General features: G+C 44.0%; 1 protein-coding gene across 1 annotated transcript in view; it reads left to right on the top strand.

Moving 5' to 3' along the window:
* WDR70 (WD repeat domain 70) overlaps positions 1-20,078 on the top strand; it is a 1,287,307-nt gene that overhangs the window by 276,745 nt on the left and 990,484 nt on the right. The gene's annotated exons all lie outside the window — the stretch shown is intronic.

A 20,078-nucleotide genomic window follows, 5' to 3' on the forward strand; every position in this document is an offset into this window, starting at 1 on the left:
TATGTAGCCTTCTTTTGTTTGAGGACACTCTTTCTGTTGTTATGGCAGACATTAAACTACTAGCCATTTACGGTTCCTACTTCGCTCCTTGGCATTAGGGTGTCAATCTTCCAGACTTTGGCATTCTGATGGATAATTCTAACCACGCTCTGCAACTTTGTAATGCACTAGACACCAGACTATAACAAGGAATTTTCCTGCAATTTCTTCTGTGCACCAGGAGGTGAACCTCACAGTGGCTTCATTCTGCCTTCAGAAGTGGCGCTACAGGGCTGTAGTGTGTTATGCTTCTTGTACGGAATGCTCTTGGATGATGACCTAGGGAGATTCCACGTTCGAGTACGTGATTTTCCTGGAGTCAGTTGATCCGGTGCTTCTTCCCTCAAAGGACCTGTTCTTTGTACCTCTTACCTTAAATAAACCAGTGTATCCTCTAATGGACTGCAGTTTGACGTTACTTCAATTTGGCGACGAGCATGTGTGGATTTCGACGAACCTTCGTCTGATCCTTGGTTCAAAACTGATCCGGTACGCTCGTTCCTTATGCCTAGCCTGTGGTGCCTCCTGATCTGATCCGCCGTCGAGGGACTTTTGGTGAACTTTGCTGTCTTCATTCCTTTTATTTTTTATGTTTTGGGCAAGTTTTTCCGTCCTTACACGGTCAGGACCGTTAAGGTGGAGCGCGCTGAGCTCCCTAGCGTCTCCTTGGCAACGCTGAGGAGACTGACGCAAGCTCCTCGCGTGCGTTTCCCCGGCAACATACACGCTAGGGAGATTGTACTGGCTTCTGCTAGCGTCTCCTAGGAAACGGAGACGCTAGCCATTAGGAAATTATTTTCGCGGAGACGCGGATCACGGAGGCTGCACAGATGCTGCTTCTTGTAGGTGACGGAGATGATTTCTTCGACTGTCTGCACTAGATTTACGGCGAGCGTCCTCAAGCGAATATTTTATTAAGGCTGCATAGTTTTTATTGTTTTTTTGCTTCACGTGGATATTTTGGATGCTGTTCCTGATACAAAGGACTCATTTGAAGGGAAAAAAAAGAGAAGGAAGAAGTAAGACCACATAATTTTTTTTTTAAGGAAGTTACAAAAAAATGTATGCTACAGTTAAGGGCTATAAAATAATATATATATTGTGAACAGGTCCGGGAAGGGAGGAGTTGTACAATTTTTTTTTTATTAATTAATTAGCGCCTGTAGTTACTGCTTGTGCCTGATTTTTGGCCTTTTGTTATGGCACAAGCCAATTTTACCATTGTTCCCCCACACAAGTATTTTGGGCCATGGGTAATTCACCACCCATCAAATGGCTAGAGTGGAAGGACTATTTTTTGAATTATTTAGGTGCTATTGACGTTGATAACAAGATGTCCGCAGAACAGAAAAATAAGATTCTTTTGCACTCCTTGGGCCCGATGGGTCTAAAAACATATAATAAGATGTCCAAAAACCCTGTTAGTGGAGATATGTGTGCTTTCAATTCCGCAATGGTAGATCTTGACAAATATTTTGCTCCAAAAGTTTGTATGGGGATTGTCCGTTATAAATTTTTCCAAAGGAAACAAGAAAAATGTGAGCTGGTGGATGACTACGTTGCAGACTTAAAGAAACTGGCTCTTGACTGTAAATTTGGGACAATTCATGATGAACTTATTAGAGATCAAGTAGTCATGCATTGCAACAATCAATCAATTCAGGAAAGACCTTTGATAAATGGTGACTCTTCTCTAGAAGAAATTCTAGCCATAGTAAGGAAGGCTGAGATCTCTGAAAGATGTTTTTCTGAACTTAAGTCTACGGGAAAGAATGAGGATGGTATTTATAAAGTGACCAATCGCAAAACGGAGAGGGGCTTACAGAGTGGGGAACCTGAAAGAAGATGTTACAGATGTGATAACAAGGATCACTTAGCTCACTCCAAATTATGCCCGGCTTTGAAGGTGAAGTGCAACAAATGTGGAATTGTGGGCTATTTTGCCAAAGTTTGTAAAACCAAAAAGAAAATAGTCAAATGTATATATGAGGGTGAAAATGTTGTTAAGGAGGATATGGAAGAAAAACCCAGATGTGTTGATGGGGATAAGAATTTCATTCTCAAGATAATGGAGGCAAACACCAAGGATAAACCCATTTGCAATGTGGATATTGGGGGAGTACCAATTACAATGTATGCTGAATCTGGCTCACCCTTCACAATTGTAAATGAAGATGTGTGGAACATATCTTTTGTGGAAAGAATCAGCTTGTTCTGCCAGACATTCAACCTGAAAGTTACACAGGAGAAAAGATTGAGCTGTTAGGTTTTAGACGTTTAACATTTTCATTCAAGAACAGGAGCACTAGTGGGAAACTATATGTGGCTAAAAGAGGGCCGCCAGTTCTGGGTTGGAAGGATCAGGGACTGTTGCAAATGATCCTGGATCCTAACGGCAAAGAAAAGGTTTTAATGGTGGATGAGGAAGATTCTTTGACCTCCAAGATGGAAACTTTATTCCCCAAGGTGTTTAGTAAAGGGTTGGGGAAACTTTCTGGTTTCGAACACAAAATCATTTTGAAGACGGAGGCTGTACCAAAAATTCATAAAGTCAGAACTGTGCCGACTATGATCAGAGAAGAAGTTTCAAAAGAGCTTGATAAATTAGTTTTGATGGGTGTGATAGAACCAATTGAAAGCTCGGAATGGATTTCACCTGTAGTAATAGCTCGGCGCAGCAATGGGAAAATCCGCTTATGTGTGGACTTAAGATACTTAAATAATAATATTCTGATCGATTGTTTCCCTTTACCCAAGATTACGGAAATGGTTTCTAGCCTGGAAGGAGCGTGCTGGTTTTCTACTATTGATCTGTCATCCGCGTATCATCAGATTCCCTTATCCGAAGATTCCAAAAACCTGACTGCCTTTATTACACCCCTTGGATGCTTTCAATACAAGAGGATGCCCTTCGGTCTTGCGTCTGCTGCAGCGGTTTTTCAACGTCTAATGCACAGACTTTTTGGGAAAATCAAAGGGGTTATGTGTTTTCAAGATGACTTTTTAATCTTTGGGAAAGATAAGAGTATGCATGATGAGCGGTTGGAACATGTGTTGGAAGTGTTAAGTGATAAAGGATTAACTGTGGAACTGAGTAAGTGCAAGTTTGCGAAAAGGAGTATGGAATATTTGGGTCATGAGATAAGCGGTGAGGGTGTTAAACCTAAGACAGCTTTGGTGGATGCTATAGTGGGGGTGTCACCTCCTATATCTAAGGATGAGGTTAGATCTTTTTTGGGCATGGCGGAGTTTTGTGCCAAATTTATTCCGAATTTTGCCAGCAAGGTTTATAACTTAAGAGGGTTACTCAAAAAAAACTCTCCATTCATGTGGAATGATGCATGCAACAAAGAATTTGAGAATGTGAAAAGGGATTTGAGAAAGGCAGCATGTTTGGAGAGTTTTGACCCTAAGTTGGATACTTTTGTTACCACGGATGCTAGTAACAAGGGTCTAGGTGCTGTCCTGTCTCAAAGGGATTGTAAGGGTAAGGAGAGGATCATACTTTTCGCTTCCAGGTCATTGTCCCCATCGGAAGAGAAGTATTTGGTTATAGAGAAGGAAGCCTTAGCCTGTGCTTGGGCTTTGGAGCGTTTCCAAGCATTTGTGTGGGGAAAGGATGTAACTATCCGGTGCAATCACAAACCTTTAATTAAACTTCTTACAAGTGAAGGGAGTGTACTAGCTTCAGCTAGGATTTCAAGGTTGTCCATCCGCTTACAGGATTACATTTATCGTATTGTGTATGTACCTGGCAAGAGTAATGTAATGGCGGATTGCCTTTCCAGACTTCCTAATCTGATAGAAAGGTGTGTTGATGACCCATGGTATGAGTGGAGTGTAGCTCTCGTACAAGATTCAGGTAGCCCTGCTCTTAGTGAAGATAGTTGGAGGAAGGAAATGGAGGTGGACACCAATTTACTGTCTGTTTTGAAATATGTTATAGAAGGATGGCCAAGGAAGGATCAGATGTCTGAATTATGCAGAAATTTTTGGGAAGTTAGGAATGAACTCTGTTATAAACAATGTTCTTTGGAGAGGTGATAGAATAATTCCCCCATTGGGTATAAGAGAAGCAATTGTAGAGTTGTGTCATGAGGGCCATTTTGGCATCGTCAGAACTAAGTCTGTAGTGAAGGAGTTGTTTTGGTGGCCTGGTGTTGACAAATCAGTGGAAAGATTTGTCAGAAATTGTCGTGTGTTCCTCTGCCGACAAGAGTTTGTGTACCCTTAAACCACCTATGCAGCAATCGTTCGTACCTAGGCAACCATGGGAATATGTTGCTATTGATCTCTTGGGTCCGGTGGGTAGCTCTCAAGAGTTTGTAATTGTTATGATTGATTTATTCTCTAAATGGCCTGAAATTGGTATTTTGAAGAGAGCAGATACTACAAGTGTTTTGGAGTTTCTGGATAAGGTTTTCCTTGCTGAAGGCATTCCTTCAAAGTTATTAAGTGATAATGGGGTACAGTTTATGTCTGATGCTGCAAAAAAGTATTTTAGAAGAGTGGAGATTGAGCATAAGACCACTTCATTGTACAATCCCAGTGGCAATGGCGCAGTAGAAAGGTTCAACAGAGTCATTAAAGGTATAATTCAGGGTGCTATGGATGGTGCTGAAGATTGGCACATCGCCATTTTTAAAGCCGTGTGGGCTTATAGAATTACTGAGAATGTTACTACTGGACTCAGCCCTTTCATTGTTATGAGGGGTAGAAGTCCAAGAGGCAAACATAACCCGGCTTGGTTGGTTAAGACTGGTATTCAGCACTGGTCTTTGGAGAAAGTAAGGGATAATTTAAATATGTCTCGAGAGAAGTCAAAGTCTTATTATGACAAGCTCCATCGTGTCAAGTCTTTGGTAATCAATGTTGGAGATTGGGTTAAAGTTAAGAAACCTTATAAGGTAAGGAAGGGTGAGAGCCAGTATTTTAATCCTGAGCGTGTTGTAGAGGTTTTACACAATGCGGTAAAACTGAGTGATGGTAGGGTGTGGAATCTTAAGCGCATTGTTCTACTTAGGAATGGACAAGAATTTTCAATGTAGCAGTGTTCATATTAACAATAGGAGGTGCGAAAAGGAAAATGCAGAATGGTTGGAAGATGAGGTTACTGTTCATGGTGCGTTAAATCGGGATGCGTCTTCACACATTCTTGATGATTATGCTTTGAGTGAGGAAGATGGTGTGATGAGTGACTCAGTAGCCGACTCTGAGGATAGGAATGTGTGTTTATCTGATCGTGTGCAGCAGTGTGACTCTGTAGAAGGGAAAAGAAAAGTGACACCTCCTGGTTGGTTAAAGGATTACGTGTTAGGTTACATTTCTAACTTTTCTGATTGTTAGGATACATATCTTTGATTTTCATGTTTTATGTTGTAGTATTGTTTTCCTCTTAATTTTTGTTTTTTTTTGTTTTTATTTCTTTGTTGTGGGAAAAGAAGGGGGCTGTGTAGTGTGTTATGCTTCTTGTATGGAATGCTCTTGGATGATGACCTAGGGAGATTCCACATTCGAGTACGTGATTTTCCTGGAGTCAGTTGATCCGGTGCTTCTTCCCTCAACGGACCTGTTCTTTGTACCTCTTATCGCAAATAAACCAGTGTATCCTCTAATGGACTGCAGTTTGACGTTACTTCAAGGGCCCCTCACATCAGTTAATTCTTTTTTCCGCCCTTTGACATGGATCTAGAGCGCTGCTCTAAACTTTTCTCAATGTTTTGTCGACTTTGTTTGTTTTTCTTATACGACACAGTGCGAGTGGGATATGTTTCAGCCAAAATCTTGGGTTTTAAACCATCCATACATGCAGGAAGATGGTGGTGTTCACAGATCCAAGGGGCATCTGCTTATGGTTCTAGGATCCAAGGATGTCTCTCAAGTCCTGCAACAAATACTGCCTCATGCATTCAAACCTAGTAAGGGATGCAAAACTGTATGTTCGATGGCATCTGTCGCTGTAGATACGCATGTTCTGCAATAGCTCGCCATCTGGTGTTGGGCCGGAGTGTTACAAGTTGTTTTTCTTCGAAGAAGTCTTTCGAGTCACGGGACCGAGTGACTCCTCCTTTTGTCTCCATTGCGCATGGGCGTCGACTCCATCTTCGATTGTTTTTTTTCCGCCATCGGGTTCGGACGTGTTCCTGTCGCTCCGAGTTTCGGAACGGAAAAAATAGTTAATTTCGGAAGATTTTCGTCGGTATTGTTGCGTTCGGGATCGGCGTACTTAGATTCCACACCGCATCGAAGATCGAAGAGCTCCGGTGCCCTTCGGGGTAGTTTTTCGATCCTCCGTCGGGGCCTGGTCGGCCCGACCGCGTGCTGAAGAACGCCGATGGAACGGACCCCGTTCCGTTTCTGCCCCAAATGCCACAATAAATACCCCTACACAGACCAACACTTGGTCTGCAACCTGTGCCTGTCACCTGAGCACAGCGAAGACACCTGCGAGGCCTGTCGTGCGTTCCGGTCCCGAAAAACACTCCGAGACCGTCGAGCCAGAAGACTTCAAATGGCGTCCGCACCGACAGCCCAACGGGAGTTCGAGGAACAGGAAGAAGAAGGTACCTTCTCGATCCAAGACTCAGACTCCGAAGGATTCGACGATACACAAACCGTGAGTAAGATGTCGAAAACCACACAAAGAAACATTTACAAGGCCCAGGGGACGCCACTGCCACCAGGCCATGGCTCGACCCATAAATTCGGTGACCGACCGTCGGCACCGAAAAAGGCCCAAACAGTGCCGAGATCGTCCGACTCCGGTCGAGACACCGGCACGCAGCCTTCTCGGGACCGAGAAAGTGCTGGAGACAAGCCTCGACACCGAGATGCCGGTGTGGACACGGCTCGACGCCGAGACAGCGGCACCGAAACAGATCGACGCCGAGAGGTTTCGGCCCCGAAAAGGAAAAAAGTCACCTCGGAGCCGAAAAAACACGCAGACAAAGTTTCGATGCCGAAACAAACTGCAAGCGACCCAGCTTCAGGCTCTTATACAGAAGAGCACTCGCTAACCTCCCAAATGCAAAAGCATACGTTTGAGGAAGAGCTACAAGCAACTGATGTGGACCACACGCAAAAGCGTATCTTCATTCAGCAGGGGACAGGAAAAATAAGCACCCTTCCCCCCATTAGGAGAAAGAGAAGGTTGGAGTTCCAGACGGAACAAGCACCACAACCAAAAGTGGTGAAAAGAGTTACACCACCACCCTCTCCTCCGCCCGTGATTAACGTTTCACCAGCACAAACTCCATCACACTCCCCAGCTCACACCACCATGAGCCAGGGTGACCAAGATCAGGACGCATGGGACCTATACGACGCCCCAGTGTCAGATAACAGCCCGGAGGCATACCCTACAAAGCCATCTCCACCAGAAGACAGCACCGCGTACTCTCAGGTGGTGGCTAGAGCAGCACAATTTCACAACGTTAGCCTCCACTCAGAACAGGTCGAGGATGATTTCTTGTTCAACACACTCTCCTCCACCCACAGCTCCTACCAAAGCCTGCCTATGCTCCCTGGTATGCTCCGGCACGCAAAAGACATATTTAAGGAGCCGGTCAAAAGTAGGGCAATCACACCAAGGGTGGAAAAAAAGTATAAGCCGCCTCCTACGGACCCGGTTTTCATCACTACACAGCTGCCACCAGACTCTGTTGTTGTAGGAGCAGCTAGGAAAAGGGCCAACTCTCACACATCTGGAGATGCACCACCCCCAGATAAAGAAAGCCGCAAGTTCGATGCAGCTGGTAAGAGAGTCGCAGCACAAGCTGCAAACCAGTGGCGCATCGCGAACTCCCAGGCACTACTTGCGCGCTATGACAGAGCCCACTGGGACGAGATGCAACATCTCATTGAACATCTGCCCAAGGACTTCCAAAATAGGGCAAAACAAGTGGTTGAGGAGGGACAGACCATCTCCAACAACCAGATACGTTCCTCCATGGACGCTGCAGATACAGCTGCACGGACAATTAATACATCTGTAACTATCAGAAGGCATGCATGGCTCCGAACGTCTGGATTTAAACCAGAGATTCAACAAGCAGTTATCAATATGCCTTTTAATGAAAAAGAACTGTTCGGTCCAGAAGTGGACACAGCGATTGAGAAACTCAAAAAAGATACGGACACTGCCAAAGCCATGGGCGCACTCTACTCCCCGCAGAGCAGAGGGAATTACAGCACATTCCGTAAAACGCCCTTTCGAGGGGGGTTTCGGGGTCAAAGCACACAAGCCAGCACCTCACAAGCAACACCGTCCACTTACCAGGGACAGTATAGAGGAGGTTTTCGGGGACAATATAGAGGAGGGCAATTCCCTAGAAATAGAGGGAGATTTCAAAGCCCCAAAACCCCTACTACTAAACAATGACTCACATGTCACTCACCCCCTCCACACAACACCAGTGGGGGGAAGAATAGGTCATTATTACAAAGCATGGGAGGAAATCACTACAGACACTTGGGTTCTAGCAATTATCCAACATGGTTATTGCATAGAATTTCTACAATTCCCTCCAAACATACCACCAAAAGCACAAAATTTAACAACACACCATTCCAATCTCCTGGAGATAGAAGTGCAGGCACTATTGCAAAAGAATGCAATCGAATTAGTGCCAAACACACAAATAAACACAGGAGTTTACTCACTGTACTTTCTGATACCAAAGAAGGACAAAACGCTGAGACCAATCCTAGACCTCAGAGTAGTGAACACTTTCATCAAATCAGACCACTTCCACATGGTCACACTACAAGAAGTATTGCCATTGCTAAAACTGCACGACTACATGGCAACTTTAGACCTCAAGGATGCTTATTTCCATATACCAATACACCCATCGCACAGGAAATACCTAAGGTTTGTATTCAAAGGAATACATTACCAATTCAAGGTACTGCCTTTCGGATTAACAACCGCACCAAGAGTCTTTACCAAATGTCTAGCAGTAGTCGCAGCACACATAAGAAGGCAGCAAATACATGTGTTCCCATATCTAGACGACTGGCTAATCAAGGCCCATTCGTTAATAGAGTGCTCAAATCACACAAATCATATCATACAAACCCTCTTCAAACTAGGGTTCACCGTCAATTTCACAAAATCCAAAATTCTGCCACGCAAGGTACAACAATACCTGGGAGCCATAATAGACACATCAAAAGGAGTAGCCACTCCAAGTCCACAAAGAATTCAAAATTTCAACACCATCATACAACGCATGTATCCAACACAAAAGATACAGGCAAAGATGGTATTACAACTCCTAGGCATGATGTCATCATGCATAGCCATTGTCCCAAACGCAAGACTGCACATGAGGCCCTTACAACAATGCCTAGCATCACAGTGGTCTCAAGCACAGGGTCACCTTCTAGATCTGGTGTTAATAGACCGCCAAACTTACCTCTCGCTTCTGTGGTGGAACAACATAAATTTAAACAAGGGGCGGCCTTTCCAAGACCCAGTGCCACAATACGTAATAACAACAGATGCTTCCATGACAGGGTGGGGAGCACACCTCGATCAACACAGCATACAAGGACAATGGAACGTACATCAAACAAAACTGCATATCAATCACCTAGAACTTCTAGCAGTTTTTCAAGCACTAAAAGCTTTCCAACCAATAATAGTTCACAAATACATTCTCGTCAAAACAGACAACATGACAACAATGTATTATCTAAACAAGCAGGGAGGGACGCACTCCACGCAGTTAAGCCTGCTAGCACAAAAAATTTGGCTTTGGGCAATTCACAACCAAATTCGCCTAATTGCACAGTTTATACCAGGGATACAAAATCAACTCGCAGACAATCTCTCTCGAGATCACCAACAGGTCCACGAATGGGAAATTCACCCCCAAATTCTGAACACTTATTTCAAACTCTGGGGAACACCTCAGATAGACTTGTTTGCGACAAGGGAGAACGCAAAATGCCAAAACTTCGCATCCAGATACCCACACAAACAATCCCAAGGCAATGCCCTATGGATGAACTGGTCAGGGATATTTGCTTACGCTTTTCCTCCTCTCCCTCTCCTTCCTTACCTGGTAAACAAACTCAGTCAAAGCAAACTCAAACTCATATTGATAGCACCAACTTGGGCAAGGCAACCCTGGTACACAACGCTGCTAGACCTATCAGTGGTACCCTGCATCAAATTGCCCAACAGGCCAGATCTGTTGACACAGCACAACCAAAAGATCAGACACCCAGATCCAGCATCGCTGAATCTAGCAATCTGGCTCCTGAAATCCTAGAATTCGGGCACTTACAACTTACCCAAGAATGTATGGAAGTCATAAAACAAGCAAGAAGGCCATCCACCAGGCACTGCTATGCAAGTAAATGGAAGAGGTTTGTTTGCTACTGCCATATTAATCAAATACAACCATTACACACAACTCCAGAACATGTAGTGGGTTACTTGCTTCACTTACAAAAATCTAACCTAGCTTTCTCTTCCATTAAGATTCACCTTGCAGCAATATCTGCATACCTGCAGACTACCTATTCAACTTCCCTATATAAAATACCAGTCATTAAAGCATTCATGGAGGGCCTTAGGAGAATTATACCACCAAGAACACTACCTGTTCCTTCATGGAACCTAAATGTTGTCCTAACTAGACTTATGGGTCCACCTTTTGAACCCATGCACTCCTGCGACATACAGTTCCTAACCTGGAAGGTGGCATTTCTCATCGCCATTACTTCCCTGAGAAGAGTAAGCGAGATTCAGGCGTTTACAATACAGGAACCTTTTATACAACTACACAAAAATAAAGTCGTCCTAAGGACCAATCCTAAATTTTTGCCAAAGGTTATTTCACCGTTCCATCTAAATCAAACAGTGGAACTTCCAGTGTTCTTTCCACAGCCAGATACCGTAGCTGAAAGGGCACTACATACATTAGATGTCAAAAGAGCATTGATGTATTACATTGACAGAACAAAGAACATCAGAAAGACTAAACAACTCTTTATTGCATTTCAAAAACCTCATGCAGGAAACCCAATTTCAAAACAAGGTATAGCCAGATGGATAGTTAAATGCATCCAAATCTGCTACCTTAAAGCTAAACGACAGCTGCCCATTACACCAAGGGCACACTCAACCAGAAAGAAAGGTGCTACCATGGCCTTTCTAGGAAACATCCCAATGCAAGAAATATGTAAGGCAGCCACATGGTCTACGCCTCACACATTCACCAAGCACTACTGTGTAGACGTGTTATCCGCACAACAAGCCACAGTAGGTCAAGCTGTATTAAGGACATTATTTCAGACTACTTCCACTCCTACAGGCTGATCCACCGCTTTTGGGGAAATAACTGCTTACTAGTCTATGCAGAACATGCGTATCTACAGCGACAGATGCCATCGAACTGAAAATGTCACTTACCCAGTGTACATCTGTTCGTGGCATCAGTCGCAGTAGATTCGCATGTGCCCACCCGCCTCCCCGGGAGCCTGTAGCAGTTTGGAAGTTACCTTCAATTATTTATATATGTATCATCTCAACCTTAAATAGGTGCATACTTAGTCACTCCATTGCATGGGCACTATTACTACAATTCAACTCCTACCTCACCCTCTGCGGGGAAAAACAATCGAAGATGGAGTCGACGCCCATGCGCAATGGAGACAAAAGGAGGAGTCACTCGGTCCCGTGACTCGAAAGACTTCTTCGAAGAAAAACAACTTGTAACACTCCGGCCCAACACCAGATGGCGAGCTATTGCAGAACATGCGAATCTACTGCGACTGATGCCACGAACAGATGTACACTGGGTAAGTGACATTTTCATTCCTGAGCACAGGATCCATTCCTGGTCCAGTTCACCGTCCTCTTGTAAGCCAAAGACAAGTCTCGGAGCAGCATTCAAGCAATATTCCACTCCCTTCCAGTGCCCCTGCTGCAGGGAGAAGTCACGCAGACTTGTGACCTGGCTCTGCCATGGTCATTAAATTCCAAACCCATTGCTTCAGGCCATTGTCAACTGAGAAACAGACTGAGAGCCTTCAAATGGGCCATGCTGTAGCTCTGTCAAACATTTCTGGGTCTTGTTGGTTCTCCTTTGGGCCTTTTAATCTGAAGTAATACGTTTATTAAGGCACTTCTCATGGTCCATACAGGGAAAGCGTGTAGGTCAAATGCAGCAACACAAGTACACTTTTGAAAATAATCACAGCAGTAGAATAATAATGATCATAGAAAAAAACAAAAATAATACACTATTTCAGTCATGGATTATATATATAAGATATATCGAGTTGGGGGTAAAATACAGATAGCATTACATCCTGCTCTGACACTGGTTTTTGATCTATAACTAAGTTTAATGAGATCTCAGCTTATTTTTGATCCAGAGCTGAGATTGACCAGATATTATCCTATATCACATTATAAGATCACTATTTGCAGCCCATTGTCTGAGATGACTTCCCTATGGTACCTCTTCCTCCAGGTTAGTATTACAGAGACAGAGGCAACTTTCAGATTTGTTTATGAAGGATTCCATGTTTCACTGAGTGAGGTGAGGAAGAAGATGATGGTGATCACTAAACTGATCCAGGACTATACCTTGACCTTCAAAGTACTAGTGGTCTGTATATTTCAACTGAGATGGAATTGGACTTGTCCTTGGGCTACTGACTAGAGCTCCTGTTTCGCAGTAGTGGCACTCATGGCTGGAGAGGTCTTGAAGTTGTAGTTGCTAATTCGAGAGTCTAAGACAAACCTGCTCATTGAAAAATGTATAGACGGGTACTTCTACCTCTGACTCTTTACAGCCTTTTATCGTGACAAAGGCTTTTGTTGTGACTTTGGCCAAGCTTTACGCAGTGCCACCAGTAAGTAGTCCAGCCTTCCTGGCGCAACATCCAACACCTGAGAGCATAGTAGTACAGGCGTCTGCCAGTACTGTAAACCCCAGTGCCTTCCCTACTTAGTCACCTAAGTAGGGAAGGCATTGATGCCCTTGGAAAGAGGACATTTTTCTATGTTAGAGTGAATTACAGACCCCTGAATCAAGTGTGTCTTTTCAGACTTTACATGCATGCCCTCTTGGACAAGGTGAGAAGGATCTTGCTTACATTCCCAGACAAGTTTCCTAATATTTTGTACAGAGACAGTGCATCAAGGGCAAGATGTGGCTAAGTACATCTTACAGACCAGTTATAACAACACAGACTGTGTCAGTGTTGCTATGGGCAGCAGTGTTGTAGTGGAATACTTTTTATTCACTTTTCTGGCCATGACTTCACATGGACCCCAAACACCGGACAGAAGAGCCCTGGATCAACAAACATGTTGGTGGTTATTGCAGCCCATCTTCCCAGGTCAGGGATACTTGTATTCTCATAATTTGACTGGCTATTGAAGGTGGACTAGCCTCAATCAGTCTTGGCTAACTAAGATTGACTACCTCGTTAATGACCATCCCCCCTGGAGATTTTCCATCAGAGAACTGAAGTCAGACCTTAAGCCGGTTCAGAGGAATCCCTTTAAAGGGGCTATATTGGGCATGGTGGCTTGCAAAGCTCTTCTGCCCTAGCAGCAAGATCTGGACATTCTGGCTCTGATACTGGTGTTTCTACCTTGTGCCTGTGTTCCGACTCAGAAGATCCTCATGGGTCTTGATCGTCCGTCCTCATACATCCTGATGTTGCCAGTTGCCGACAAGCAAATGCAGGCCCTGCAGTGGAACGGATGTTCTTTTCATATGTTGTGCCTTCAGTGGTCTCAAAATTAGGGTGTCTCTCGGAGGGAATTTGTGTTTCAGATGAAGCAGCCCTGGACCCTTCCTGGTGGTTGTCTGATGTCACCTTCTTTCCTATTTGGTACTGAAGACCAAGGCCTCCTTTGTTTCACAACTGTTACCATTTCATGTAAGGCAGTCTATCATCATCACTGTTTTTTATTACTGCCACATTGCTTGGTGAAGGAGAGGATTCACTGGTTGGATTGTGAACAGGCCCTTCCTAGTTTCTATATTAATAGGACTGAAGAGAACCAGGTGGATGACAAAAAAAGTTTGTTACGTTGGCCGGTGCGGAGAAAGTGAGAGCAGTTTAGAAGAGAACCCAGGTGTAGGTGGACTGTCCTGTCTATCAAACTCTGCTACAATTTGACTGAGGAGCATCTTAAGGGCCCCTGGGCTCATTTCACCAAGGCAAAGGCTGCAACCATGGCCTTGCTAGGGGATTTCCTGTGTTAAACATATGCCAGGTTGCTGCATGGGTATCTGTTCATACCTTCTCCAGGCATTACTATTTCAAATCTCGGTTCGACAAGAAGGGAAATGATCCCATTCAGCCCTACAGGTTAGAGATAGCCATCAAAAGAATGTCACTTACCTTTCTTTAACACACTTCATCTGGATACTCAGTCTAACCAGAAATTCCTCACCTCCCGCCCTCCTGGCAGTTCTTTGGAGTTGACTTCATATAGATCAGAAGGCCCAACTTTAGTTGTTGATCAATCATTTGTCATTTGCTTCGTGTTTTATGTTATGTTATGTTATAACAGCTTATATACCGCCTAAATACTGCCCGAGGGCCTCGTACCGCCTTACATACATAGCGGCACGGTGTCATCATTTTACAATCCAATGGAGATTAGACTCTAAATAGCCACGTTTTTAAGGCCTTCCTAAACAAGGTCTCTTGGGATGTCGATCTAATGCTAAATGGAAGGCTATTCCAGAGAGTGGCACCTTGATAGGCTAGGGATCGTCCTCCCCATCTTACTTACTTTATTTTAGGTACTGTGGCCAGCATCGCTGAAGAAGATCTAAGTGGTCTGGTCGGAATATATATCGATGCCAGGGTTTTGAGCATTTCAGGGCCATGATTAAATATAGATCTATGAAAATGGCATAACGTCTTAAACTGAATTCTTTTATCCACTGGCAGCCAATGTAGGGATGAAATTGCAACCCGAATAGAATGATGTTTGGGGGTATTCAAAAGTAAACGTGCGTCTGCATTCTGCACCCTCTGCAGTCTCTGGATGACATATTTTGGTGCTCCAACAAACAGAGCATTCCCGTAATCTAGACGAGAGCCTATCAGTGCCTGGATCACCAGTCTCCTAGCAAGAGGGGGAAGTATTGTTATTATCTTCCTCAGGGCTCTGAGCAGAGCAAAGGAAGTTCCAGCTATTCTATTGACATGTTGTGACATAGAGAGTTGAGGATCTAACCATACTCTAAGACTCTTAATAATAGATTTAGGGGGAGGAAGATTAATATCTCCACTCAATGATCTTGGATTGATGGAGGAGGCTTTTTGTGATCCAAAGAACATGACTTCTGTCTTGTCATCATTAAGCTTTAATTTACTTCCTGACATCCAAGTCGCGATTGCTTTTAAACCCGGACCCACTGCTGTGTCCATGTCCGGATAGGAATTAGAAAAGGAGACAAGTAGTTGAGTGTCATCTGCGTAAGACACCAACTTAAGTCCATATGATTCGATAATTTCTGCTAAAGGTTGCATGTAAACATTAAAAAGTAATGGGCTCAAAGCAGAGCCCTGTGGGACTCCACAGCTGCTGAAAGTGCGCCTAGAGGTACATGATCTATCAAGGACTTGGAAAGATCTTCCATGGAGGAACAAAAGAATCCACTCCAATGCTACTTCTAAAATGCCACATCGTTGTAATCTATCTTTAAGAATGTTCAAATCAACAGTATCGAACGCTGCACTTAAGTCTAAAAGAATGATAGCGGTTTCCATTCCTTTATCCATCCTCATTTTGGCTTCTTCTGTGATTGCTACCAAGGCGGTTTCCGTCCCATGTAGTGGTCTAAAGCCCATCTGAGTGGGATGCAGAAATTCTTTTCCTTCCAGAAAGGTAGATAACTGAGTATGTATATACTTTTCTGTTATTTTGGACATTATAGGTAGCAAGGAGATCGGTCTATAATTGGACAGTATCTTTGGGTCCAGATTAGTTTTTTTCAGAAGAGGCTTAACAATAGCCCATTTCCACGTGTCAGGTACAATACCGGAGGCTAGCGAGGTATTAATAAGATTTGTAACTGCCGGACCTAGTATTGGAGTTCCCATACAGAGAATCTGAGGGGGGGCAGGGTCGAGTGGGGAGCCTGATTTAGTTGAGCCTAGTAATCTCGTCACTATGTCCAGGTTAATAGGGGTAAAATTTGTTGAGACATCTTCAGATTCTTTCCTGACCTCCAGGTCAACCAGCACCTAGTCATTAATCAGGGAGTCAGGAAAAGAGACCTAAATATCCTGGATTTTACTTGTGTCTGTGCATATGGAAGATAACTTGGTAACTGACATTGGCACATATAAGTTACTTATATGCACCTATGTGTCATCACTTTCAGAGGTGGGACAAGGCCATCACAGAGTCATAGGGACTCCTCCAGGCCTGAAGGAACTATTGGATGAACAATTCTGGATCCAGTCTGCATGATGGGGTATTTTACAAGGTTAAGAATCTGCAGTTAACTAGACTATCCACAAGACTGGGTGTTTCAAAATGTAGATAATTTCACAGGCAGTTAGGTGTATTGTGGGATTCAGTCTTGGATTTCTTCCCTTAAACTAAGTTAACTGACAAAGCTGATAATGACTTGAAACAGTATTGGACAAGATAAAGTGAGCTGGCAACCTTATAGAAGTTTACCTATTTATTTTTCATACAGCAGTTTGAACTCTAACTGGCCCCAGATTGCTGCATCTATACAACTGAGCGAAAACAAATGAGTGCAATTATTAATGCTTATCACTTGAAAATGGATAATAAGAATAGCATGAAAATCATTGAAATTCACTAATTCAGTGAGGACGTGAATCGGAGGAGACATTTGAGGTGTTGGAAAATGGGTTATTGGTAAGGGCAGGTAGGTACCTACACTTAGCAATAGGGCACTTAGGTCCAGTTAGGTCTTAGTAAATTAAACCCAGCTCAACCCTTGGTAGCTTGGCAACGAGCGACAAGGCTTAACTTAGGAGACAGAGTGTAAAGCATTCAAATATCACAAATCAGTAATTAAATAAAACACAGGAAACAGTTTAAAAATCCAAAACCAATTTATTAAAATATATTATATTTTTATCTTTAAAAGGACACAATAATGAATAAAATCGGTTAAGGGGAACCGGAGATATGAATTTTTAAAGAATTATTGCTTTCTAGCGCATAAAAACAAAAGGCGCCAATCTGGTCGCACCTCGACCGGGGCAAAGTCAAAGTTTAAGGCCGACCGCAATGGAGCCCGGCTCGGCTGCAGGCCACGGGAGGCCTCGGTCAAAAGTTTACCTTAGGACTTAGTCCTTTTTCTGAAGATTTTCTTCAGCGGGATGAACCTGCCAGTCCAATCCGACCTCCTGGAACTCTTCCTCGGATACGCGTCGCGGGAGCCCTCGTGGAGATTTTTACCTTTGGACTTAGTCGTTTTTTTGAGGTGAAAATCCTTTGACCGTGGTAAACCTGGATCTTGATCCAATGTCCTGGGAGCCCTCCTCGGATACGCTGGCTGGGAGGTCCCGGTCAACTTTCTACATTTGGACGTAGTCTCTTTTTTGGAGATTTTCTTCACCGGGACGAACCTGCAAATCAGGCCGGGTTGCGGTTGAGGCAAGACGGCTAGAGTTGCCGCGGCGGGTCGGTCCCTCTATGGAGCTTTTTTCCAAAAGTTCTCCAAACTTCTTCAAACTTCTGGATCTTCTCCCAAATGTTCATTTAAGGTTCTTTTGGGGTCCACAGCTCACCCCAAGGTTCCAGAAGCTCTGAGATGATCCTTGGGGGTGTGGATTACAACTCCCAGAATGCACCTGGCGCATACTCCTTTTTGACCACTGGACAGTGGTCAGCTGGTTGATTTCTTCAGGAGTTGGTGCAGAGGGACTCTGGTTAGCAATTTGTCACCTGTAGCAAACAGGGAGTCCCTCCTTGAACCAGTTGAAGCCAGGCAAAGTCCTCCTTGTGGTGAAGCCCAAGTCTGCAGCTGGTGCAGTCCTTCAGAGTGCAGGGTCCAGGTGCAGGCCAGGGGTCCAGCAGGGCAGTCCTTCTTCTTCTGTGGTTCTTCCTTGTTGGAATCTGATGGGGATTTGAGGTGTGGGTGCAGGTATGCCAGTTTTATCCCTGCTCCTGGGTGAAAAACAGGGGAGTCCTGGTTCTCCAATCAGGGGCAGGGTCCTTCCCCCTGTGATGACCACTTCCTGGGAAGTGTGGCAAAAAGCAATCCCAGGGAGCAACATTCCTCAAAAATCTATCATGGCTGAAAGTGATTTTTGGAGGTTACATCTGGCTGAGGCAACCCACTGGTGTAGCTAAAAATCCTAAACACACCCCTCTCCTGCCCTCTCCTAATCTAATCAAGGGGGCACCTAATTGTCTGGATTTGCAGGATGTGGGGGTGTTGCTGGGTTGCTCCAAACGTCCTTCTCTGCCTTTGAAGACCAGTTTGGCAGCCCTCCCCCTTCCTGCCTCACCATCTGCTGAGGGGAGATCTCCTCCCACAGGCACATCTCTTTGTGTGAAGCCAGGCCACTTCACACCTCATCAAGGCAGCCTGGCCAGGCTGCCAGAGGCTGGCCAATCAGAGCACAGCAGCAAAAACACTGCAGGGCTGAAGTTGGCAACTTTTCAGGTACAGTTTAAAACTCCTCACCTGAACAAGTTATATTAAATCCAATAACTGGAAGTTGTGGGATTTATTATAACAATTAATTTGATACCAAACTCTTTGTATCTGTTACTTAAGGGGACTTTTAAAATAAAAATAAAGTCTCCCTATTCTAGCCTATGAAGGCCATTCATTGCAATGAGGGGAAAACAAATTTGGCTGTTTTTACCTCACCAAGGCTTATAAAATTATTTGGTAAGGTCTCTGCTTATAGTTACATGGCACTAGGCCCTAGGGGCAGATAGGGCACACCTTAGGGTGACTTATATGTAAAAATAAGGTAGTTTAAGACTTTGGAACTACTTTTAATTCCAAAGTCGAGTTTAACTTTAATTTAAGAGCAGCCAGCAAGGACATTAAAAGGACACTGGGCACCTCAGCAGTGCACCTATGGGTGCACTACCTATGCTGGGGTCCCTAAACCTACATGCCCTACCATATACTAGGGGCCTATAGGTAGGTTGACTTAGCCAATTATAATTAGCCTAATTTGCATACTGATTTTACACAGAGCACATGCCCTGGGACTGGTTAGCAGTACCCAGGCACCATCAGAGTCAGGAAAACACCAGCAAAAAAGTGGAAACTGGGGGCAAAAAGTTAGGGGGCCTCTGCAATCAGCCCTGTTCTCTCACATGGAGAAACCAGGGAATGGTAGTCTAAAATGCTGGCTTGACTCAAGGGACCAGCTAGGTGGAGAGAGTTTTGTGATATGTGCCATAGGACGCTGTGAGGCGCAGTCTGTGTTCCAGGAGATACCAACCTCATCTATGTATGGAGATGCTGCACTGAAAGAGGTTCAGTGTTTGAAGTAAAGCATTGTTCCCAAGGAATATTTTTAAAAAGTAAAGCTGGAGTTGTTTCTGAATTCATGAAGGTTGGTGACTGGGTCAGGCTGACCTCAACTGGTGGAGTATTTTAGATTCTGAGGGTGTAACAGAATATGATGGGTTTGTCCTTTGTTGCCTTTCACAGTATGGGATTTCAAGACTTGGATTCTTTGCTCCGTAATGCACAAGAGCTACTAAAAATTGTAAGCTTGACTTCAAGATATTGTAGTGTGTACATTTGAAAGGCAATTTTTTTGGCAAACTGTCTGAACAGTATTGGGAGATTAAACAACTATGGTGTGCTTGTAACTGGAGATGTTGTGGGGGTGAACCTGGCAGCAGCTTATAATATAATTTTCATCAAGGCAATTTAGCATGTCTTTATTATACAGGGCTACGTTATGTTAAGATGTAAGTAAATAGTCTCTAAGTCAGCTTACAGAATGTAGTCTTCTGATTTTTAGCACACAGGTGCTCATGAAAATCCATCCCAAATTTCAGATAAATAAGTCAAGATGAC

The sequence above is a fragment of the Pleurodeles waltl genome, chromosome 1_1 (genome assembly GCF_031143425.1).
Source record: "Pleurodeles waltl isolate 20211129_DDA chromosome 1_1, aPleWal1.hap1.20221129, whole genome shotgun sequence".
NCBI classification, from domain to species: Eukaryota; Metazoa; Chordata; class Amphibia; order Caudata; family Salamandridae; genus Pleurodeles; species Pleurodeles waltl.